The following is a 26,394-nucleotide window of genomic DNA, read 5'->3' on the forward strand; positions in this document are numbered from 1 at the left end:
TTTTTGTATTGTGGTTAAAGGAAAGGGGAGGGGAAGACAAGAAAACGGGAACTTAGGCTGGAAAAGGGGGATAAAAACCACTGTTGTGTTCTGTACTTATTGTGCTGTACTAATATAGTACAGCTTTAGCGCCGCTGTGCTCGGCCTATGGGTTCCCGCAGCCCTGCTTATCTTCTTGCGTCTTCCTTTTTTTGTTTTTTTTCATTTAATGGTATGTTTGGATTCCAAACTTTTCATTATGTTAAGAAGTCTCCTTTGTTTCCTGGTTCTGTTTTTTGAGACATAATAACTACCCAGAATTGGATGATGGTAAAACTGAATGATTTGTTGTTGCCACTGAGAATTTGGGACCATCTTTCATGTATGTCCATCTGTTTTTCTGATATTCCGAAAAAATCCCTGAACAAATTTCTTTTCTCAGTCAGTGTGTGCATGTCATCACAATGTGAAAAAGTGTTTCAGTGATGTTTTTTTGGTTACAAAATCGACAGTTTGAGTTCATTGTATCCAATTGTTTGGTTTGTGTTAAGTACTGTCGAGTCGGAAGGATGTTGAGACGAAAGTGCAAGTAGAGATCTCAGAACTTTTGGTCAGGAAAGCGAGCTAGATATTCTGGTAGTTCGTTTAGAGCTCTTGTTTCTGTTTCACATCTTGCATCTTCTAGCTACATATGGTGCTCTTATTTCACGGCACTGTTCCTTGTTATAGTCCTCATCTCACTTTCATCTTGAAGTTGAACGTGTGCAGAGCAATGGTACTGTGCAGTCGGCATTGGTTGGTGGTTTAAGGATGAAATTGAAGATCATTGTATTATTGACAAGTCTGTGTGCCACGTGTTTCCAGAAACCAAAGTGACTGGGACACGCTGTGAATGGTACAGGAAGCTTGCCATTGTTATGTGGCCTTGAACACAGTGGACTAAGGATTTGTTGGAGTAAATGTGTCGACAATCTACAAAGAAATTATAAGATTCACTGTATTAAAAGCAGACATTGGAAAGTAAACTTTGTACTTCAGAAAACTGTGTTGTGAAGCTATTCAAATGCACAACATTGGAAAAATGGATTTGCAAAATGCAATGTAAGCAATATTTTAGGTGAAAGGTATTGAAGTGTGGAAAGTGAACTGTCTGCCATATGATGAATTCTGTGATGCATGAATGTTGAATTTGCCGCAAAGAGTACAAATAGTACATGTTTATAATGTAATTTATAGCCAAAATATGAATGTATTTATATATTGCATTAAAAGTGGTTACTAAAATATGTTTTTTTGTCTTCTATTTTTCATAGTTATATACTCCTGCTGTGTGCGTGTCATGGGTTCAGTTTACTGGGCGGCGTTTTTTTCAACAGTGTTTGGACAATAATTATCAACAACGGGTGTGTGATAAACAGTGTGTGCGATGATCGCCAGACAACAATTCGTCCTTTTGCCGTTGCAGTAACAAGAAGCAACATGCAAGAAGCAACAATATAGGTTTTGAAAGCAGTAACTTGCCCTGCGTAATGGAGCATCATGTGCACAGATTATTCATCGCTTGTGTAAAATAATTCTTGCTGGAGAATGCAAAGACTTGCATTGATGGATCGATGATTGGATTGGGTAGTGGAAGATTGCAGTTGTTAGTTTCAGTGAAAATGTAAACGCTCCGACGTTTGGTAACTATGACTGGGTTCAAAAAAGTTAACAACATTTTTGTGGATTTAAGTGAAAGCATTTTCTTTAGTCCCCACTACTGCTGTTTTCTTCAAAATAAAATGTTTACATAATTTCTGTAAAAAAAGACTAAGGTTTTGCATTTGGTGTGGATGTTTGTGTTTAACTCCCTTGTTCTGTGTAACATAACTTTATGACGTTGCTGATGACCATGTATGTTTGGCTACGATGCCCACTAACGTCATTAAAGTAGTTAGAGCTAATTTTTTAGCGTATAGTGATGTTAGCGTTAGGGGTGGGCAAATGTTATCAGTGCCGCACGGCTCTTTGAAGTTTGGCTGATAGAATCTAAGTGAGTTTATTTACTTTATTGAACATGCAAAGTAGATTAATTCTATAGGATTATTTTTTTTGTTGTAGTTTTTAACTGTGAGAGGTGGTTCCTAATGGTACATTTTTTGTTTGTTTTGTTTACATTTTTTTTCTTCCACAAAAGATTCCAAAGTAAGATGGGGCGGGACATGAGGTAATAGGCACCAAGCAGTAATATGGAGGGGCAGGTGGACAGGGGAAGATGTTGCACATGTGGTACATCTTTTTTTAAATGATTTATTTAGCATACGGTTTCCTATTGAAACCTTTCAGCTTTTTTACACAAAATATATGCAAAACATTTTGAATAGAGAAAAACAAAAAAGAAGGAGGAGAAAAAAAGAAAAGCACAAGCACAATAAAACAAAGCAATAAGAAAAAAAGAAAGTGCAACAGCCCTGCCGATGTAGCCACGACAGTTACCATTAAGACATTGCAACCAAAGCCGATGTTCATTTATAGTCTATGTCAATTGTGTTGATTTTATCAAAGATAATCTCAACAAATTCTAATATAGCAAATGTTGCAGAGATCCTAGTCTCTAAGATCAACTGGGTCTGAATTTTTTTTTTCTGTTAAAGTGCGGTAGTCCAAGAAAATGTTTTTCCAACAAGTTGGATCTTATGTCCTCAACTCACTGGCAGTTCATGATTAGGTGGTACAGGGATTCCAACAAGTGATTACAGAGTCTAAAATGGTAGTCCCTGTGTTCCTTGGGTTTGTCGGAAGAAGGTTTAGTCATAAACTGAGAAATTGAGTGTGTGCTTTATCTGATGCAAATTTCATCAAATATTGAGGATGTTTGCGGGTCAAGGGGACCAACTATGTCGATCCCTACCCTTTCGAATGGTATTCCCACAACTGGGAGTGGTACCAATGGAGCTTGGATTGTCGAGCCAACCTTACAAGATAACTGGCAGGAGGCACAACTCCTGCAGTGACTTTCTACTTGCACCCCCATCTTGGGCAAGTAGAAGTGCATGGATAACCTTTGCTTGGTCCTCTTAATACCAAGGTGACCAGCAAGGGGCACTTCATGCGTCAACTGCAGGAGCAAGGGTCTTACAGCAAGGGGAACCACCAACCTCCTATGGTCTCCTTCTGTAGACTCTGTGGGCTCACTATACAGGAATCCACCTTCCCAATAAATCTGATGCTTCCCAGGAGGTTCACCCTCAAGCTGGGAGCAGGCCTGTCTCCTTAGGCCTTCCAGAGATGGGCACTCACGATGGCCTTTACTGAATTCGTCCCTATCAGGACCACCTTCTACTAACAAGTCTTTTAGTTCAGGATGGTCGTTGGGGTCAAATACTTCAGGCATCGCCACCTCCTCGTCAGGCCCGGGCGATTGACCAACTTCCTCCACCGCAGTGGTAGGCGAGCTCGGGGGAATATTCTCTTTCCCTCGACTTGACTTGTTTACTCCTTTCGCCTTGGGTTTCCCCTTCGGCTGGGGCAGCGTATTGGTCTTGGCCAATGCTGCCCGTGCTTGAGACCTTGTGTAGGGTCTTTCGGCAGTGTCTCCTACGAGCCCTAAAGCTCTGAGATCATTACCTAACAAGACCTTTCCTGGGACGTTTCTCTGAATGCTCACTGGAATCCTGACTGCTGTAACATTTAAAGTAAGATTTACAGGTATTACTGGGAACATATGGAGTGGGCCGTCAGCCAACTTAGTGGGCATCAGAGTAGCTCTGGCAACTTCCTCTGAGTCTACCAAGGTAGAAACCACTACAGTTCGACTGCACCCACTATCCCTAAGAGCTGGATTATCTACTCCATTGATCAGCACACTGTCTCTAAAGTAGTGCTTGGTATTATCTGGAATCCTAGCGTAAGCCTCTGCGACTTTAGGCTCCCAGGAACCCAGGGAAACTAAAACTACCTGAGCTTCTATCCCGCTGGGTAATTAGTCTGAGGAGAAGGATGCTCCTGTAATCTCTTCTTCCTCGTAGGAGGAGAAGGCCAGATTAGCGGAGTGGACCCCCAAAGGTCTAACCTTACACCGGGGATCCCCCTTCACGTGGTCAGTTGCTCCACAAGCAAAACAAGATCCATTGGGTCTGTTTACCCAGGGAGGATTATTGTAACCAGAGTTCTGTTTCGGAGGCTGACCTCCACTACCCTGTGAGTTCTCTTGTGTCTTACCCTTATTTTTCTTTTTGTGGCCCTTTTGAGAAGAAGATTTATCAGATTCTCCACCCTCCTTATCTTTGGACTTTTTCCCTTCCTCCTGCTTACCAGGATGAGTTTTGTCCTTATGGGACACTCGATGTGACACCCATAAGTCTGCTGCAATGGCCAGCTTCTTAGGATCTATCTCCTTCGAATCGGCAAAATGCTGCTTAAGCTCCGGGGAAGAAGATGCAAAAATATGTTCCAGCATGACAAGATTTATCATGCCTTCGAAAGTAGAAACCTTGTAACCTTCGACCCAGCCAGTTAAGTTTTTTAAGAATTCAGTTACATAAGATACCCAAGTACCACCTTCTTTTTTCTTATACTCTCTGAATCGTTTGAAATATTGGGCCGGAGTCTTTCCAAACTTTAATATGAGAGTTTGCTTTAACATTGCGAAATCAGCTCGCTCAGCCTTCGACACTTCCATAATGGCACTACAGCCAGAATGGGGCAGTATGCTGAGTAACCAGGCAATCTTATCAGCATTGTCAACTTGTTGAACTTCGCATGCATACTCAAACGCATTCAGCCAGTCCATAATGTCATTCCTTTCCTCATACCCACTGAGCAGATCTTTCGGAAACCGTGGATGAGAGGAGGCCCCAGACCCATGTCCAGGACCCTTGGACCCATTTGCAACCTGAAGCTTGGCCAGTTCCAACTGGTGATCCCTGTCTTTCTGTTTTTCTGCCTGTTCAATTTTTAGTTTGGCTATGCTGAACTCAAGCTCCTTCTGCCTAAACCGCAGCTCTTGCTTCTTGAATTCAAGCCTCCCCATCAGCACTGGCAGAGGAAACATTAGACATCTCATCCTCCCTGTCCTCGTGGTCGCGGTGGATCAGTGCAGCGGCAGAACCGTCGGTTCTACCAGTGAGAGCAGCCCACCTCCTTCCGCACTGTCCTCAGAAGTTATAGCGTCAAGCTGCGCTTCTTGCCACGCCATGATTCTTTGGATCATATCCAATTTCGTGCCTTGAGAGGAAACACCTCTCTCCGCACACATCTTTTTCAATGTTTCTGATTTGGAAGCATTTAAAGTTAACAAGGTATTTGTTTCCATACTGTTAGATAGGACTATGGCCTTTTTAAAGTCATACTATAACAATTCACTACGTGTCCTGGTAGGAATAACTTGAAATGCCTTAGTTTGTGCGCAACACTGGATACCTTCAGTGGTATCCCACCGCTGTAAACCAATTTGTTAAGACGATTTCTGAACTCTGTCCTGGCGGCGCAGAAGTTCAGAAGGCCAACCTAATTACTTGGAACAGGGTAACCTCTGGACAAGCCAGACCAATCAGGGTAGCGATCGCGGCGGTCAAGACTAGGTCTCAAGAGGGGTGAGGGTGACTGAAAGCCCGCAATGAGCACACAAAGCAAGGACACTTACAAACTACTCCAAACAGGTGTTATATTAAAAATATATACACATTTATTCCAAGGCCTTTAAAACAATGACCGTAGCGAGAAATCACAATACAACTCTGGTAAACCAACACATACCATACCAATACAATATATATACAAATACAAACAAGTCTCAAGCGTTAGATGCACGAAATGTGTAGTCCACCTAAAAGGGAAGGAAAACAGGCAGTGCGAAATAATGCTTAGACCCAGTCCGCCTTCAGAGACACCTAACTAAAAGGAAGTCCGAGCCCTACGAAGAGTGGAGCCTTGTGCTCAAAAGTACCTGCACACGCTGGTGCCAACGGGCAAAAAGGGGAGTCTCTTCGAGGGAATCAGGCAGTTAAGTTTAGTGCACAAATGAAGAAGAACAGAGTTCCGCGACTCAAGCGTAGCCTCCACTGTGGGCAGAAGCAGAGCGCGAGTACGGAAAGGCGTGCTGTTTTGACACAGTGGGGAAAAGCTATGGGCTCCTGCAGGAGGGCGACCAGTTCTTAGCTATGCTACTCACCGGTCCCCCATGCAAGCAGACCCAGGCTTCTCCGCGTCAGTTTCAGTGCTGGCAGGTTCAGGAGAACAGGGGACGTCTCGTCGTCGTGTAGATTCTGCAGCAGCAGAGTTGAGTTAAAGATGTCCCAAACGAAGTGAACCCGCACAGTTTGTTACCACAGCAGGGCAACGGAGCGGCCGTGTGTATCTCAGCCAAATGTACACTACTCACTTCAGACCTGGGAACGCCAAGTGTACGAATCGTGTGAGAGTGACAAGGACTAGAAATACAACACAACTTGGCGGCGGTTATAGAGCAAGACTCCTGTGTAGGCTGGTCAGTCTGCTGGATGTCCCAGAGACACTTCCGAAGGCTTACGTGCAGGAGATGGTGAAGATGCCGAGAATAGCTGTTCCCGCTATTCCAAGGGTCGAAGTACCAGTACAGGCCTTCTGGTTCGATCAGAGGTAAAAAGGGTTTCACAAGGCGACAGCAGTGCAGAGGAGCAGTCCTTCAGCGGGTCACCAGTGATTCCTCGGTTCAGCCTCGTGGTGCCAGGATACTTGGCTCCTGTATTCCTTCGTTCGTGAGAACTCAGGAGATCGACATGGTAGTGGTGTTTCCAGCCCCCTCTTATCCACGGTTCCCTTCGCGCCAAAACGGAGGGGACCCAATGGGAGATCCGCTCATCAACACTCACACCATACGTGGACCTATCACGGACCACGGTGGTCCCAGGCATTCACACCACCCTAGACCCTCTGGCACCCAGGATGTGTATTGGGACCAGACATCCCAGCCCACATCCTGGAGGCACACACAATGCCTGTAGAAGCCCGTGAAAGCATCCGTGTTTCGCGGGAAAGTACATGCACAAATAAGGAAGGCCCCGGGTCGGCTCGACCTGGGGAAGGTGAAGGGAGCAAGACGGTCAGCGGACAGGACAAAGGAGCCTCGTGGTCTGGCCATTTTGGGAGCCAGGCCACCATTTTGGGCTAAGCGCGAAAAACGTGCTTAAAACGCCAAAAGGAGCTCAAAACACAAGAAACGATCGCTGCCACCATTCCCGTCCGTGATTCACTTGCACCGATCAGTTACAATCCAAAAAGACTATCTAGGGCCTGTAGAAGGCTAGAGACCCAAGAGAGCAGTAACTTAGCTTACAGTGCCCTCTTGTGTCATGTTGCACGAAAGCCGCAACATGATAAATGAAACTACGGAAAACAGCGTTTCCCGGTACTGACTGTCTTAAGGGCAGTTTCCCCGTAAGAATGGAGCGAAAGCCCAGAGGAGTGCGGCAAAAGGCTGCACTTCTCTGGCAAAGTCTAGATCATGGTGAAAACAACAGCAAAAAGTTTAGGGGTTGCCACATGGAAGGAAAAATTACCCACAATTACGGAATCTTTCCTAACAGTAAGGAAAAAAACATATCTCCAAAAGGTGCCCTCAGTTAATGACCACATTTTCCAGCGCATCGATAACGAGCCTTCTGACCAGTATGTTAATATGGGACATACTTTCATCCTGTAGAATGTGAGTACTGGAATGAGCGAAAATTTACAATAGCGTTTTTTGATTATCTTTGCTTCTACAGCCAAGCATTTTGTCTTCCTTTTTAGCTCCTCCACCCGATGTACATCAACTAAACTGTCATTTATTGAAATGCCCAAGTGGGTCATTTGAGTTGTCAAAGGTATTTTTGTTCCTTCAATAGACCAGCTTCGGCCTTTCAATTTCCTCCCGGGTTTCCTCCCGAGAATCAAGACACAGGACTTAAGTGTATTTATCTTCAGACCATTAGCTGCTAGATATGTTGCCAGTGTGTCTAGCTGGCACTAAAGTCCAATCAGAGTCTTGTCCATGATTATCACATCATCAGCATATAGCAATCTGTTGACCAGTGTTCTGGCTATACTTGGAGGAAAACACCTGACTCCTTTGAATGCCTCTTCCATGTCTGCGGCATACAGATTAAAGGTTTCTGGTACTAAGCAGCAAACTTGTTTTAATCCAATTGTAGTGGGAATCGCTTCAGTCAGGTGTCCAGCATTTTCATATCATAATCTCACTGAAGTGGATGCATGAAGGCTTTTTATGCATTTCAGTATGTCTCGTGGACACCCCAGTTGCTTAATTTAGACCACAGGGTTTCACGGTTAACTGAGTCAAATGCCTGTGATAAGTCCACAGAAGCTAAGTAGATTTTCTTACTGTTCTTTAGTGAAGATCTTATTTTCAACAAGTTTAACAAGATCAAATTCATCAAGGTACCTGTGCCCTTCTCAAAGCCACACTGCAAGGGATCACAATGGTTTGTTTCCTTGCTCCAAGCAGTCAGGCGCTTCAGAATAAGGGCTGCAAATATTTTCCCCATTACGTCCAAAAGGGCAATAGGTCTGTAATTCCCAGGTAAAGACCTATCACCCTTTTTGAAGATTGGGACTATGATAGAGGTAGTCCATGAAGCTGGTATTTTCCTTGTGAGTTTTATGTGGGTAAACAAGTCGAACATAAAGGAAGCCCCTTCAGCCGGATTCTTCTTCAAGATCATACTGGTTAGACCGTAAGGTCCTGAGGCTCTTGAGTTGCTGGAGTGTTTGATCAGATCCAGAATATCTTCACTTGTTGTTTCAAAGGCCCAAGGACTCCATGGCAGATTATGTGTGTCCATATGAGACTCTATTGATTTGCAGAAGAGATTGCTGAAGTGAATTTTCCATTCCCCTGCAGCTATTGGATTTGTAAGCAAGGATTGTTGAGGAGCCTCCATGGAATCGAAGATTTTCCAAATTTCGCTAGAATTTGTTATAGCAATTAGTTGTAGCATGTGTTCAGCATCTTTCTGAATCATAGTAAACTTGTGACGGCTTAGCCAGTTGTTATAGTCTTTTTACCTTTTTTAAGATTGCCTATGGTTTTTGAAGAAAGGAGTTTTTCTATGGACTCTTTTCAGTCTGTTCAGCATCCATTTCTTATGGTTACTTCCATATAGAATTAGTGTTGGTGATGAAAGATGTTCCTCTTGACTGTGTTACTTTCCTCCGTATATAAACCCAGCTGATTTGGATAGTTCTCGTCCATTTTAATTGGAGACGTGTCGAGAGCCTTTGTCAGGGCAGATGTATTTCCTCTCTATAGTCTCAACCTATTTCTTCCTGAGTGTACAGCAAGGTTTCCAGAGTTTGGTTGTTGAACATTGTAATAAGGTCCTGTGATCCGTACTTGTGGTGATCACTCATTATTGTGGTTGTTATTACTGGATCCTTTATGTACAGTCTAAGGTTATCAGAGGCAAAGATGTAATCCAAAATCTGTCCTTCATTGGCCCTCTTCCAAGTTATGCTTGGTGTTGAGTCTCCCGTCTTAAGGCTGTTCAAGATTTCAAGATTTCTTAGGCTTAGAGCCTTTCTCCACTTTAGTCCATGAAGGTCTGCTTCATCTGAGCTTGGAGATGGATTTTCTATCAAGGTGAAGTCGGGACTAAAACAATGATTTTTTAGGTCTCCACATATGATTATCTTTAAGTCAATTCTTGCAACTCTGGCATCATCAATCTCGTTCAGGACTTGATCAATGACGTTTTTGGCCAGCTCAGATTTAGAGTTCTAGTAGAGATTGCAAATTAGCCAACCTCCTGTAGTTTTATCATGTGAATTTGTCATCTCAAGCAAGACAATCTGGATTAAATGGGATACATTTTTCACCCAGGTTACCTCAAAGCCACTGTGATGATTTTTTAGGCAGAGCAAGCCTGCCATAGGTCGGCCCTTTCATCCTTTAAAGGCCGGGTTCAAGTTGGAAGCAAAAACTTTGAGGATAGGAGTACCTCTAAGCCAATTTTCCTGAAAGCAGTCTATGTCGACCATCTCATAAGGAAATTTCCCTTTGTCAAAAAGGTGTTTAAAACCTCTAGTATTCGAGCAATCCCAGAGTGAAACCATTCACAGTATCTTCCCCCCACTCCTTTGGCATTATGAGTTCGATGTTAGGGCCCCCGCTAACCACTCCCATCCTCCTTCTTTATTCTCTGTATATTTGTTTTCGTACCAAAACCTGTATTCTATAGGATGGGAGTTGTCCACATCTATCCCAAGGTCCTTTGGCGATGTTGGGTGTTTGTTGTTTTGTTTTGTGCCCACCATAGTCGATCTCTTTTGATGGTTGCGCCAAGGACTTCATGGTCTCATCTTTAATGCCTTTGGGCCTATTTGGAAGGGTCTTCATGGTTCCTCTGTTAACTACATTTCTTCAGATGTATGTGGATTTATTGCTTTCACTGAGTACCACATCCTAGTTAATTATAAAGTTTCTCTAACCAGTAACAGTTGTATTTCTTTTGAGTAAAGGTAGATAACAGCCTTATCTTTCTGTCGTGCCTCTGGGAAGGCTACCAAGTTGAGATCCTTGGAAAGGATCAAACTCAGCGCAGGAACACTATGGAAAAGTCTCATAATATTGGTTTTATTGAGGATTAAATTATCCTTCATGTGCAATATTCTCTCCAGTTCCACCTTTATTTTGGCGGCCTTAATATTCTTTACTTGTCGAGGCCCTGAAGCCTGATGGAAGGGACTTGTGTCTTTTTGATGTCGTCTACTGGGCCACCTTTATCCTAACAAAAAGTTTGTTTATTTAGATGTCGACTTTTCTGTTCTAGTGTCTTAAAAGGGGTTCTACGGCTTTTAGACCAAGTATCCCCCTTAATTTCTAGATTTTGGTTACCCGTGTGCACCCGTGAAGAGACCTTTGCCCTTTCGCGATGCCAGTAGGGAGCTGGACCAGATTGACTACTCGTGTAATTGTTAACTTTGGACCTCCGTTGATTAGGGGCGGGTTCTTGTTCGCTGTTGCTTTCTTTAGCCTAAGGGGGCTGGATCCTTCCTCACTTTGAAACTAATCAGGGTCGGTCCCAGTTACTGCATGGATGGCAGACAGTGTCAATAAGTTTTGTAGACAGAGACCATTTTTTTTGCCTTTTGCTAAATTGCCTGCCGGTATTTGTAGTATCACAGTCAAGATGGGGTCAATATTACCACAACTGTACACTTTTGCCTAACATAGTTCTATAAGGATTTATATATTTGAAACTATGGTATGTGTACTTTTCAAGTTAGCTTTATAAAATAGAGTATTGTTGAAAGCCAGCCATGGGGGTGAGGAGGGGAAATGATGAGAGGGCAAGTTAATCATGAGTATTTGCTGAAAATGTGGCAAGAGAGTTTGCAATCCTGGACACTGATGCCGTAATTTTCTGATTGTGGCTACTTTTCAGGGCACCAGTAAAGGACAGCGTAGCTTTTTTTCAGTGGGCGGGTGCAACCCCTTGCACTTGTTTCATATATGTGTTTTGTTTTCTATGGAATATTTGGATCTACATGATTTTCCCACGATGGAAATCACTGGATACAAAAGGTCTGCATGGGAAATGTATGCATAACAAAACTGTTCATACATTTCCCATGCGGACATCCATTAAAAAAAACACCACATTCATACAAACACCCCCCCCCCACCCACACCCCCAACACTGTGTCCCTGCGACGCTGGTTCCCTTTCACATCTGTGATCGGGAACCGGCACTGCAGGGTCTTTTCTTTTTGTTTTTTTAAAACTTTTGGTAAATGAGCTGCAGTGGTGTCCCCCGCAACACCTCGCTCACCACGAGGTGTTGCGGGGGACACCTCTTCATCTTTTTTTTATTATTTTTTTTTTGTTGGGTAGCTGTGGGGGTGTCCCCCGCAAGCTCCGCTCACTATACTGTATAGTATGGTGAGCGGAGTGTTACTGGGGACACCTCTGCAGCCCCTGCAGTCTTTCTTACTTTTTATTTTGTCAGGCAGCTACAGGGGTGACCCCCGCTCACTATATTGTATAGTATGGTGAGGGGGGTGTTGCAGGGGACACCCCTGCAGCCCACGCAGCCTTTTTTTTACCTACCTAAAATGCATACCACCAAAGGTTCGAACCTTTGGTGTTCGAAACTTTGGTGGTATGCACTATCAGACTTTTTGTATAGGTTGGAACTTTCGGTGCAGTCATTTTGGCCGAAACCAAATATTTCACTACAGATTGCTGGGTTTAAAAGGTGAGCACCTTCTATACTTTGCCAGCATATTACTTGGAATATTTCCTCTCTCAGGTTATTTTTCTGGTGTTCATTACTTTTTTGTAAACTTCCAGTGCTATTAATGTCTTGCACACTGTCTTCTAAGGAGAAGGTCAATTGAACTATACTCCTATATTTCGCTTTAAAATATATGGTAACCTACTGTACGCATATTCATGGGTTCCACCTTCTGATTTTCGCTATGGGGGCAAAAGTATTTTTCAGAGGGCGAGTACAACCCCTTGCACTTGTTTCATATTTGTGTTTGTTTTCTATGGAATATTTGGATCTATGTGATTTTCCCATGATGGAAATCACTGCATGCAAAAGGTCTGCATGGGAAATGTATGCATAACAAAACCGTTCGTACAATTCCCATGCGGACGTCCATTACAAAAAACACCACATCCATACAAACACACACTACCCCACCCACACCCCCAACCCACTTCAACTCAAACCCCCAACACACACCGACACCCCTACTTACCTTTCTTCCCGACGCACTGTGTCCTTGCAACGCTGGTTCCCTTTCACTTCCGTGATCGGGAACCGGCACTGAAGGGACCTTTTCTTTTCTTTTTTACTTTTTTACTTTTAGTGGGTGAGCTGCAGGGGTGTCCCATGCAACCCCCGCTCACCATACTGTATAGTATGGTGAACAGGGTGTTGCGGGGGACACCCCCAAATCTTTTTCTTTTTTTTTAATTATCATTTTATTTTTCGTTGGGTAGTTGTGGGGGTGTCCCCCGCAACCCACGCTTGCTATACTGTATAGTATGGTGAGCGGAGTGTTGTGGTGGACAGCCCTGCAGCCCCCGCAGTCTTTTTATTGTTTTTATTTTGTCAGGCAGCTGCGGGGTTATTCACCACATCCCCCGCTCACTATACTGTATGGTATGGTGAGCGGGGAGTTGCGGGGGACATCCCGGCAGCCCCCGCAGTCTTTTTTTAAATGTTTCAACCTACCTAAAATGCATACCACCAAATGTTTGAACTTCTGGTATGCGAACCTTTGGTGGTATGCATTTTCAGAACTTTCGCTGCAGTCATTTTGGCCAAAACCGAATATTTCACTACAGATGGCTGGTTTTAAAAGGTGAGCATCTTTTATACTTTGCCAGCATATTACTTGGAATATTTCCTCTCTCAGGTCATTTTTCTGGTGATCATTACTTTATTGTAAACTTCCAATGCTATTTTGTCACTAACTGTATGTATATTCATGGGTGCCAGCTTTTGATTTTCGCTATGGGGGCAAAAGTATCTGTGCTTGTGTTATTCTTGCAGCTGATCATATTTTGCTCTTTTCCGTGCTGCTTAAATGTGGTTAGTTAGGGTTGTGCGATGTATCATAACAGTAACCAAGAGACCAACCATAAAACAAGGGGCTTGTAGTACTCTGCCTAACCAAAGTGTGTGATACTCTGCAAATAATTTAATCCCACAGGGCATTAACTAAAAACATTGGGAGTTCTCAAAGCCTGCAATCTGTCATACATAATAAAAAAAAGATATTTTTACAGCCACAGTGACATTGTGGGTGAAAAGTCACTGGTGAACCTTTTCTCCCATCCATGCAGTAACCAGGACCGACCCCGCTTAGCATCAAAGTGAGGAAAAGGACAGCCCCCTCAGGCCATGGTGCCTAATAAATGAGGTAAAGCTACAAGACCACTTAATGCAACATGGCCTGAGGGGGCTGGTCCCTTCCTCACTTTGAAGCTAAGCAGTACTGTGTGTATATTCATGGGTGCCAGCTTTTTATTTTCGCTATGGGTGTAGAAAGTACCTGGGCATATGTTATTCTTGCAGCCGGTCATTTTTTTCACATTTCTGTGCTACTTAAATATGGTTAGTTGGGGTCGTGTGATGTATCACAACAGTCACCAAGAGACCGGCCATAAAAGAAGGGGCTTGGAACACGGGACAGGACATTGCGGCATGACCAGTTAGGTGCACGCTGTTATGGTGCAACCGTTTCGCCGCAGGTTCTGTTAGGGTGCGCCCAGTTAAACACAACCAGTTGCTCACAGGGACCTCTCAGCGCAAGGATGTTTTGGCAAGAGAGGTTGCAATTGACGTGGCATGAACTTGCAGACACTTTGCATTTTGTACCACTCAGCGCAAGGATGTTTTGGCGCACTTGGTCACAAATGGCATGAACCTGCAGGCCCTTTAGCATTTTTTAAATATGTATTAAACGTGAAAAACATTTATTTACTGCAACATTGTAAAACAGGTTGGGACATGTATTACATCATTGTTGCAGAAATGAACACGTATTAAATATGACACATTTATTTACTGCAACATTATAAAACCAAATGGAATATGTATTACACCGTCTCTGGGCAACATTATAAAACTGAAAAAACACATTTGTGCTAAACACAGCCTTCTAGAACGCTGACCTGCAGGAGTTTGAGACACATCACTTAACCATTATGCTACAATGATATTATTGTTTGGATTCTTACAAGTTTCATACTTAGCCTTTTGCAATTGGATAAATGAAATTGTAGACTAAATATGAAATATTTGCACCTCACAGCAATAAGCCATTTTTGAACGCTGGTCCTTGAACTCTGACAGACGAGTATATTTCGGTAAACTCTCAGTATTCTGGATTATGTAGTCTAACAGGCATGCCATTGTGTCCTCCTTCATGAAAACGTTCACCCAATGACTCCATGATTTGAAGAAGGTCTTTTGAGATGCACTACCAATGGGTTAATAATAGTTGTGGATCTTCCATTGCACGTGAGCCAGTGCAAAGAAGTCTTTCTTTGCAGCTCAAGGGTGGGGCTTGCCACCCAGTGCCAGTATTCCCTTACTATATTGTGCTAATTTTAGACTTTGAAATCGGCATGGGCAAGAAGACATCACTCCTCTAAAGCGCTATATTCTCACTTTCCCTAGCTGAAAAAAAATATTTTACTTTTCACCCGCCTCTGATTGTACACTATTTACCTCCTCCTTCAATAACTTACAGATCCGCTACTGCCATTCAACCCAAACAAATAGAGGTGCAGCAGATATCATGAATATAGTCATGTTACATGTCTTGTATATATTGTTATTCATTCAGATTTCATTTTTACTTTGCATTTTGGGACTTGTAGGACAGTACACTTGATGGATCAAACACAACTACAAGTCACAAAATGCAACAACAACAAAAAACAAGAACTGGATAGGCATCTTCAGAATTACATGGAGACATGTTCACACACAATACACACCCACACACACACACATACTGACATGGAAAACTCACACTAGACATGTCACAATGCTCACATACATACACAGGTGCACATGTCTGCACACACATTAAAATTCACCTTCACAGAGCAAATTCACACTGCATGAACAATCCCTCACAAACAACTTCACACCATTTACACACACACGCGCGCTCACATCAAACACACACACATTGTATGCACACCCTCTCAGATGAGATGTATACCGTCACACCACATATTCCCTCCTTCACACTCCACATCTATTCAAAAAGAGGACTACACCATCTCTGGGCAACGTTATAAAATAGAAAAAAATGAAATTAATGAATCACATTTATGCTGAACACTACCATTGGAGAACTGTGGCCTGAAGGAGTTTGAGACACAGCACTCAACCATTATGCTACATTGATGCTATTTGGATTCTCACAGGTTTCATACCAAGCTTTTTATCATTGAACATATTAAATTATAGGCTAAGTATGAAATGTATGCCCCATGAAACACCAATCCAATTTAAATAAATGAAAACCAACGAAACTGGGAGGTGGTGAGATTTGTTGCAGTGCACTCCTGTGATCTTATTTGGCATGAGGGTGTTTAGATGTGGCTGCAATGTCAGCCACGCCCAAACATCCCTTGGACCAATATAACGGCGCGGGAATGGATTTCGTGATGAAAAGGGCGTGCCAAAATGGGCGCTCTGTCGGATTAGCTGTGACAAATTGGCCCACACCAAAACTATGTTGCCGAAAAGGGGTGTAACGCTTGCAGCACACTGCTTAACCAAAGTGTGTGCTGCACGGTGAATCATGTAATCTCACTGCACATTGCCTAAAAATATTGTGAGTTCTCAAAGCCTGCAGTTTGAAGGCCATGGCTAGTGCTCTGGTACCGTTTTAAAATTGACAGTGGGCACGGACAAATGCCGTGCCCTCTGACCATGGCTGAAGACCATGCTAGTGGTAAGGAAGCATTCTAAAAATCTATGGAATAACAAAACATTTTAACAAAGCCTTTCAAATTCAAGGAAAAGAACTTTAATTGCAGCGACGTTAAGGTGAGCAATACATTGTAACAAAACCTTTGAAATTCAAGGAAAAAACTTTTGTTGCAGGGACGTTAAGGTGAACAATACATTGTAACAAAACCTTTCAAATTCAAGGAAAACAAACTTTTGGTGAGAGGACATTAAGGTGAGAACTTAACGCAACTAAACCCCTGAGATTCAGCTAAACTCAACTTAACTTTGCACCATCTGTTGTGAAATCTATGACCACAATGATGACATCACAGATCACATCACTGATGACATCACTAATTACATGTTGTATGAGAACACTGATGACATTACAAATCACATCACTGATGCCATCACTAATCACAACACTAATTACATTGAATATAACAGATTACATTAATAATGGAATTAGACTTAACATCATTTATAAGCTAGCTCATGAAAGGCTTGATTACCTTAATAACAATTTAGGCCATGGACTTGGCCATGGCAGAGCCGTGGGTCACAGGCCAGTACCATCTAGTCGTTGGTTAGTGTTCAAAAATAAGAATGTGCATGGTTAAAAGCCATGCCTAGTATCTCATCACTGTTTTAAAATGTACAGTGGGCAACGTTGAAAGCTGTAGTCAGTGGCCATGGCTAAAGGCCATAGCTAGTGCTCATTAATATGTTAGAATATACAGTCAGCACAGCCAGTGACCATGGCCACTTGCTAGTATTGTGTTAAAAACCATAGCTAGTGGCTGGTTAGTGTATATACTATACAGTGGACATGGCCGAAGGCCATCGCTTATTGCATTTTATTATTTTAAAATATACAGTGGGCATGGCCAAAAGATGTACAAACTGAACAAGGTCACAGGTCATGGCTAGTGGCCCATTTTTATGATGTAATATATAGTGGGCACCGCCAAAGATTGTGGCCACTGGTCTGTATTGTGCTATAGTCCATGGCTAGTGCCTGACCAGTGTATGTAATATACATTGAACACAGTTTAAAGCTGTATCCACTGGTAAAGGCCAGAATCTATGGTTGGTAGCCTGTTAGTGTTTAAAATATTCAGTGCACATTGGTGAAGGTTGTGACCACTGTCCATAACTGAAGGCCATGACTAGTACCCTTTCATGTGGTAAAATATATTTGGCCATGTATACTGACCATGGATGAAGCCATACTTAATGCCAGTTACTGTTGTAATGTAATTAGTGATGTCATCACTGATGTGATTTGTGAGGTCATCATTGTGATCATATGCTGCACAACCGGGGTGCAAGGTTTTGGTGGCATTAGCTGAATTTAATTGGTTTTGTTGTGTTAAGTTCTCACTTAACATCCCAACACCCCGTAAGCAATACTAACTAAAAAGAAAATCAAAACATAAAACCCATCCATGTGGAAAAAACATAGAATATGAAAAGATAGAAAGACGCAATCCTCTGAGTAGTGAAAATGGTGTGGAAGGCCAATACAATCTACACTGCTCTTAACAAGAATATGTTCTTGTGGTACAAAGAGATTAATGGCATCCTTTTCAGTCTCTAAGACACAAAGATTGACCAAGGGGGCGGATTTCAGTCAATAATTTACCTTTTGCTGTTCTTGGTGGTTTGAGAGACTCAAATCAGATTGTTTGATACTGTCCATGCAGTTCAAATCAGGCTTGAATGGGCTGGTTGCTTTGCTCCAGATTGGGAGCAGGTATCAAGCTCAGGTCAAGCTGAAGTTCATTTCGATTTGAAGATGTGTGGATTGTGATGGCCACGAGGGTTGGTCCAACATGGGATTGACAGTGAAGATGCAGGTAACTGAGTGTTCAGTTAAATGCATTTAGTCCGATGACACCACTAGGGCTGGTTCGACTGATGATGAACATCGGCAGTGAAGATGCTGATGGAACGATAAACGGTTCAAAGAGGGTCAATGAAGTATGGATGGTGAGGGCGACAAGGGTCAGTTTGACAGTTGGTTTGCTGGTGAAGATGGTGGTGATTGGATGCACAGTTGGAGCTGGGCAGTCCAGTTTGGAATTTAAAGGTTGTGGTTCGATGTGGCCCCCAGAGTCTGCTCAAATGTTGATGAGAATTGGCAACTAAGATGCTGGTGGTTCAAAAGGCAGATCAAAGGTAGTGATTGGAACTCATAGCATTCTGAAAGTCAAGACAAACAGGACCCCTGTGTTTTCGCCTCTGGATCACTGCAAGTCATGACTCAAGCATGGTCGACAACATCAAACAACAGGACCCTCCAGAGGGTCTGATCTTTGAGTCACTGTACTGCACTCTCAAAGCAGTTTGCTGCTGCACTGAGTAAGCTGAGTGTGTCCTTGTTCTCGAGATCCCAACACAGGGAAATCTGGCACACACATGCAGGGTTCCTTTAGCTCAGATAGTTTATGGGTACCAGTGTGGTTGGAAGATAGGCAAGTCTTTCACCAGCAGCAACTCATCACTGATGTGCCCTGGGGATGGTTAGGGAGCAGAGCAAGCCTCTGCCTTGGACACTTAGTCTTCTCGTCAGACTGAGGGTTTTGGAATGTCAGCTCTCCCAGTAGAGGTTCACATGAATTCCTCCTCAGGTTTTTGTTCAAGAATGAAAAGCTCAAAGGTGATTGGACAAAAGCAAGCCTGCTTTAAGAGGTCCAATCCTTCTCCTTGAGGCAAGTGGTCTTTGGCTTTTGGCATCATACTCAAAGTGTGTTGTGTTAAAGGGAGTGGATGAGACAGTTAGGTAGAGAGAATATAGACAGAAACAAGATGGTGGAATCTTCCTCCAACTATGCTGAGTTCTGTGTGTCTAAACTAACTCCTCCCTTTCCCTTGCCAATAACATCAAAGGCCCTTTTGTTATGCAGCACCTTGTTGTGAGGCAAGTCCTTTTAGCACGGGTGTGCCCTTTTATGGCTATTACTCAGGACAGCTCCTGCTTGGAGGCTCCCCTGCTGTAGAGAGGTGTTACCAGACCACAAAGAGGATACAAAGATAGATCCAGTAATTTTGTTTCTTGCACTGCATGTGGCAGAGCCAGGCTGTCTGACCAGAATACGCTCAATCCTTCCACAGCTGGCTTGGATTCAAAGTGTTGACAAATGATGTTGCTGCTTATAAAGCCATACAAAGGTATGGCTTAGGTTTCAATTTTACACTGCCACCAGAAAAGAAATTCACAATCACTGTATGGTTTTTGATAAGGTGCAGACTTTATTCAGCCTCCGTGCTTTAGTGAATGTGCAGTAATAGCAGCCGTCAAATGAGCACCTGTGACATCCAAACCTATCCTGTGCCAAGGAGAGCAGGTGCTGCAGATCAGGATTCTCTTCCAGCATGGGGCAGGTGTGCACTATGCTTTTGGGTATGGAGTTATTGAAAGGGAAATCTGATTAGCAGAACACCCGTTCTAAAATGGTATTACCCATAGCATTTTATTAATTACTACAAATAAAAAAGCCAGCCCTTCTACACCCATTACAGATGTTAATCCATCACACACCCCTAGCTAAAAAGGTTGAGAACCACCCTCCTACAGTTCAGGCTAATCATCAAGGCAAGAATATAACCTGGGGCCATATGCATTATCATTTTCAAATCCAGATTTAGGCATAATGTCCATTTTTTATTTTCCTATAGCTATTGTCCCATGCCAAAGCTCTGGATTCTTCTCAACTATGGCCCAGTTTGTTCTCTGATCCCATCATTGAACTCTGAAAGTAGGCAATGTTCTGATCAGTAGCTTATGAGCTCAGCTGTGCAAAGTGTACCCCATTTCCAGTTTTACATGTATCTACTTGGCTTTTTTTGCCTGACTATAGCCTGGTAGTACTAGAAGTGATGCCCTGCTCAAACCTGCCTTCCAGTGCTGGAAAGTGTGTTTTGCAGACAGAGGCTTCCTAAATTTTCTGTGGTGACTGAACAGCCACAGATATGATATGGGGTCCCTGACAGTTATGACAGCTTTGAGGGATCCTACCGAGAGAAGTTGTCTTTGCTCTCACAAGACCACCGAACCATAGATAGTGGATTTAATCAGGTTGGGTGTGCCTCTCTTGCCAGTGCCTAGGCATGATTGGACAGAGTGCACTGTTTCCATTTTTAAATCCGCCCAAGGATTGTAAAATTGATTGCACACATTTTCAAATTCCCATTCACATCTAATCGACCAGATGGTGTGTCAGGATCCAAATCTTGCAAGAAACTCCTGAGGCCAGGGTGAACAACTAGCTCCTGGCTGTATCTTGCCTCATAATTCTTGTTTTCCTTGACTTTGAACTAGTTAGGGCTTTCACCTTGCACTGGTTCCTGATTTTGGGACAAGCCAGGGCTTTTGCTCCATGTCTGTTCCCCTTTTTTGCATGGTTCATGGTCTCCACCCTGCACATTCTCCTCTTTCGGCCTAAACAGACTCACCAGAGTGGTACAGTGTCTCTGTTCCCTGTCAAAAGTAAACCTGAATTGGTAATCCAGCTGAAAACAGCTCTGTTTAGTTCTGACATGCAATTCACGTGTGAAATATCCCTTGTCAACCATCTCAGGTTCCTTTCCTATTCACGTCAGAAATCCTAAAATCACCTAACTTGGTACTAACCCAGTAGTCACCTCAACTGCAGCTGAGCCCTCGATCGCAAGAGTAGGTGTCTGAGGGTAATTCTGATCTTGATTGGGGGTTACTGGTGACACTGATCTTTCAGACCCTATAGCTGAGGTAGTCCTCAGGTGTGCCCTCTAACATTTGGAATAGGCTGTGTCTCTGTCTGCACCTATTCCCCGTTCTTGGAGTGGTTCATGACCTTCATGCCGTACCTTTTTTATAATCTACCTCAACAGACTTGCCCGATTGGAACATTTCTTCTCTTCCTGGCAAAAGTCAGCCCGACCTAGGAACTCATTCAGTTATGGCATGCCCTTCACGCCTGAAACTGTCCACCATCTCAGGTCCTTTTCAATGCTGTAGGAAATCATGAAATCACTGAACCTTGTGCTAAATCAAGAGTCACCTGAGCAGCCACTGAGGCCTCTCTCGCAAGAGTTTGCACCTCAGGGGACTTCAGGTTTGGAAAGAGTGCTACAAGTGAGACCGGTCTCTTACACCCTCCAGTGGAGGAAGCCTCATGACCCAGGCCCTCAAGCACTTCCTCCTTTGCTGCTCCTACAGCTATTTCTACAGTAACTGCCATGACTATGTCTGGATCAGGGAGGTTATTACCCAAAAGATATCATACTTGAATGGATTTCTTGAATTCAAATTGGTGCAGTGAGGATTCACCCCTACAAGTAAACCCTACCATTTCCAAGCAACAGTAACTCTGACCATCAAACTCTCTTTCCAGTGGGTTAGGTCTTGGAGTGTACTGTTTTTCCTTCACCAGTTGCCTGACAGCTGTGACAGTATTTGCATTGCTAAGCTAGGCGGTAAAAATGTAACCCATTTCAGGAGACACAATGCAGAGATAACATATTGCTGGTGGTAACTGGGTCCCCCGCAAATACCCCAATATGATTCCCACTCAGAGTTCAGGAACTATCAGCCACTCACTCACCTTGTGGAATTTCATCTGTTAAGATGCCCATGCTGACTGTAGCCACTTCTTCCAAGAGACCAACCGTCACAATAGCCTGCTTGGGTTTCTTCTTGCAGGCTTTATCTTCCTTCCTGTGTTCCAAATCTATGCACCAAAAACAACCCTGGTTGTTGAAGCTGGAAGGGCCTCCGTGCAAGAGGTGCCTACTCTCTGCTTCCTGCTGGGATTTGACCTACCATGGTCCGGGGATCTCGTTTTGGGACATTTCTTTCATAAAGTGTCAGATCCTATGGCCTTTTCCTTTTCGTATTCATCAAGATATGTGGCCTCTGATTTGGGTGCATACATTTTAGGATTTTGTGGACTTGAGTGTTCATGTACCTGCCTGCTTCCTTCTTATCATCCGCAGGTTTTGTGCAAACCATGTCCCCTGCACACTAGTGTAACGTCATCTCACAATCTTGAAGGGTATTTTCACACTCATCAAAACTAGATATGCATCAAGTTGTGTCAACTTTCAAAAGTGGGGCACATCCACACAGAGATTTAGAAGACTGATGTGTAAACACCTCAAAAGGTTGATTCTACAACCTCAGACAGTTACCCTATGTCCTTGGGGATATGGCACCTAGGGTGTTCTTGGGTGCCACCACCTGAGATACCTCCCTCCCCACTAGAGGGGTTTGTGTCTCCAACTCAAACTCCATTAACTCAGCAGTAGGTAATGCTCAGAAATGTATCAGCAGTTCAGTTTTCCTAACCTTACTTCCATGATGGAGACTGAAACTCTCATAGAGCCTGCGTAGGCAACATGTTAGCAGGTCCTGCTCTAAGACCGTGCTGAACTAAATCATAGCAATTAAAACATGCCATGGCATATGACTCTATAGTTAACAGCACACTTTAAATTTGGCTAACCAAGCTGTAGGCACAGTCTGTCTCAAATTCCAAATGCTGCAACCAATGTGACAAAATTACTAATGCAACACAGGAGTTCAAGGACCAGTAGAGGCTAAACCGCCTACTCAGCCCACTGCAAAACAAGAATGATACCAATAATAAAGGTAATGAAGACTGAGTTACGAGATGTACCTCCATTGACGTTAATGGTAAAGTGGGTCAAAGAAAGGCTTTATTTATTTAATTTGTTTATTGTGCATTTGTTTGGCGCTTATACAACAAGTTTCAAAACACCCACAGGGCAACAGGTAGGGAATATGGGATTGAAAAACAATTAATACACTGGGGGATAAAGAAAGACGTACTAGGCCTCGTGAGCATTCAGAGCGTGCAAGTGCATGGAAAGGAGAGGGGAAAAGGGAGTGTGAGGTATGTGCTGGAGTGCCTTTGCTTCTGAGTGAGCAGTGTAAGGATATACATATGGGGATTTTATATTCCAGTATGCAGTACATAGTATGGAAATGCAGCCAGGCCCAGTTTTTCAAACTGGAGGCATTATTTCAGTAACAGCCAGCAGGAAAAATGTTCAGAACATTTAGTAAAAAAAAAAGTTTTAGCACAGTGTGCTGTCATCATTTTAGAATGAAGAGGTGCACATTTTTATAAATTGGATGTTTTCATGTGTGCAAACTACATTAGAAATATATAACTAATTAACCTTGTACTAACTGCATTACTAATATACTAATTTCAACCTCTAACATTATTAATCCAGTTGTGCACAATTCTATGTTTTTAGATGCACAGTTTGAAATTCACTTTATTTTCCATGAAGAGTTGCACACTCAGTTCATGTGAGCGTTTTTTTTTCCTTGTGGAGAGCAGAAATATGCACCAGCAGGAAAGGAAAAATGAAACTGTTATTTTGCGGGGCTGAAGTTTTCATTGTTCTAAACAGGTGAAGAAATTATGCAGCATATTCTTTTATTATTATTGGTAGGAATTGGAGGTGGATGATCCACGTCAATAGGGGGCTGACCTAGAGGTTTCTTAAGGAATAATCAGGGGGAAGGATTCAGATCGGGCTGAGAGAGAGTGAGACAGACGGTGCTACATCTGATGGGCTCCATCTGGCTGTGAGCGCTAGCTACGAACTTAAACAGCTGGCAGCTCCCCACACATGCGAAGGAGTTTGGCACTGGGTCTGCAAAGCGGCGAGGTTGTACGGACAAAATCCTGACAACAAGAATTTCAGACTTCACTGGCCTTGGTAAGTTAGTGCCAAGTGAGAAAAATAGAATGATGAATGTGAGTTTATACAATTTATTGGCAGTGCAGGGAGTTAAAAAAAAAAATTGCATGTTTGTTTCTCTCTATGTTTAAAGTGCTGAAAACCAAATTCGTTTTTGCAACATGCCTGTTTGTTCTGTTATCTTTTATATTTTGTAGGTGATGCTGTGATATCCTGTGCTAAGATGTATTGCTGTTTATAATTGTTATAATAATACAGAGTGTAAAAAAAAAACAAAGGCTGGGATTTTGGTGTCATTCATGCGTCTGTGGATCATTGTACCACAAAAATAAGATAATTCTGAAAATACCACAGAGTAAGATACCACTTAAATTACCACCAACACAAACTAATATTATATTATCACCAAAATAGTGTAATACTAAACTATCTCTAAATGTACCACCAAGATATCACGGTAAGAAAATACAGCCAAATTCCGAATTTACCCCAATAAGACAAAATCTCCTACAAAATGGTGCATTGAGCCTGTGGGAACAGAATGGAGAGCATCTACTGGGCGTGGCAAGTGTATTCCACACTGCCATACGTGCATTAAAGGGAACTCATTTTGTGAGAGCAGTGTGACACTGACAGTGAATCTCAGAATGTCTCAAATTGATGCCACATTCCCAGAGTTGGTGAAATATTTGGAGACAAAATTATATGCACATGGAACATGGTCATCAAATAATGCCACAGAGTGGCATGACCATATCTATGGTGAAGTTCAGAAAGAACCACCGGACAACATTTTTGAAGAGGGTAGCATAATTCAGGTCTGTCTTCTAAGATTATTAAATGCTGCTGAGAAACCTGCAGAGAAAGACTGTTTGATACTCTTATGTGCCAAAACATGGTTCATTTTAAATAGGTCTCTGCAAATGCAAGAAAATGATGCCAAGCTAATTAGCGGACTAAAAGTCGAATTAGATGGAGCTAGTGAACAGGAGAAAAGAGCAGAACTGGAGGTATGTCAAAAGGGCATGCAATCAAAGTGCAAAGAATTTGACACTCAATTGTCTCAAAGGAAAACACTGTTTGAGGACAGTGAATAAGAATTAAACCACTTGGAAGGATTGGTAGGTCACATTAGACAAGATAAAGACAAGGCTATTTTTGAAATACAAGTTTTACAAATAGAGAATTTAGAGAAAGAAGGTGAGCTTCAGACTGTTGAACAAGAGATAGCTAAAATGTTTCAAGCAAGGGACAAGCAAGCCAAAGGGGGTCATTACAAGGTTGGAGGTAATGGAAAAACAATGCCGGTAAGAGATTACCGGCTATGCATCCCGCTCCGGGCTATTCCAACTCAACAACCCGGAATTAGAGCCACCGCTGATAGCATGCTCCTCTGTACCGGCATGCGCGCGGGCACGCAGCCCTTGGGCCCGGCAATAGCGGGAAGGCGCTAAAAGGAGGACATTACAAGTCAGGCGGACATCCAAATACCAGCATCATGAAGGCGGTAATGAAGGATACCGGGATGCCAGCAATACCGGCATTGCGAACCACCCGCAAACAGCAATGTGCTGTGTTGCCAACTGCCACAGATGCACACAATCAGCACAGGTAGTGGCAATGGAGTCTGGGCCAGCACAAAAGGAGCCCACCCACACACCACAGCCCTTACCACAAAAAAATGATTCCACTTTTAGTAGCAATACTGGGACTGCAGGACATGATTGCATTGCAACACCAGCAGAAACAACAGGCACCACAGATGAGACGCAGGAGGAGAAGAAGGGTGAGACAGGGCCAGCAAGCCCCAGCAGTGCAGCCAGTGGTACCACGCAGGCAGCCCCCAATCCCTCGCATCAGAGCCAGTTCATTCAACCTACCGCTGAGCAGATCCACACCCTGTACCGTCTGGACTGGGACACCATCACCACTATTGTGGACATGATACACAACGACATTGTCAGCCTGATTGAAATACGCACCGTCATCCCACCTCTACTGAAGGTAGTGTCCGTGCTCCACTTCCTGGCCACAGGCACCTACCAGCACACAGTGGGACACATGCATGGCATTTCACAACCCTTATTTTCTCCCATGCTGACCCAAGTGCTGGATGCCCTCCTGAAGCATGCAAGGAACTACATATCCCTACCACGGACTGCCCAGGAGATCTTTGACATGAAAGTTGGCTTCCATGCACTGGCAGGCATGCCAAATTGTATCAGTAAACTTGACTGCACCC

The sequence above is a fragment of the Ambystoma mexicanum genome, chromosome 8, assembly GCF_040938575.1.
Source record: "Ambystoma mexicanum isolate Mex_15411 chromosome 8, UKY_AmexF1_1, whole genome shotgun sequence".
Taxonomy (NCBI): domain Eukaryota; kingdom Metazoa; phylum Chordata; class Amphibia; order Caudata; family Ambystomatidae; genus Ambystoma; species Ambystoma mexicanum.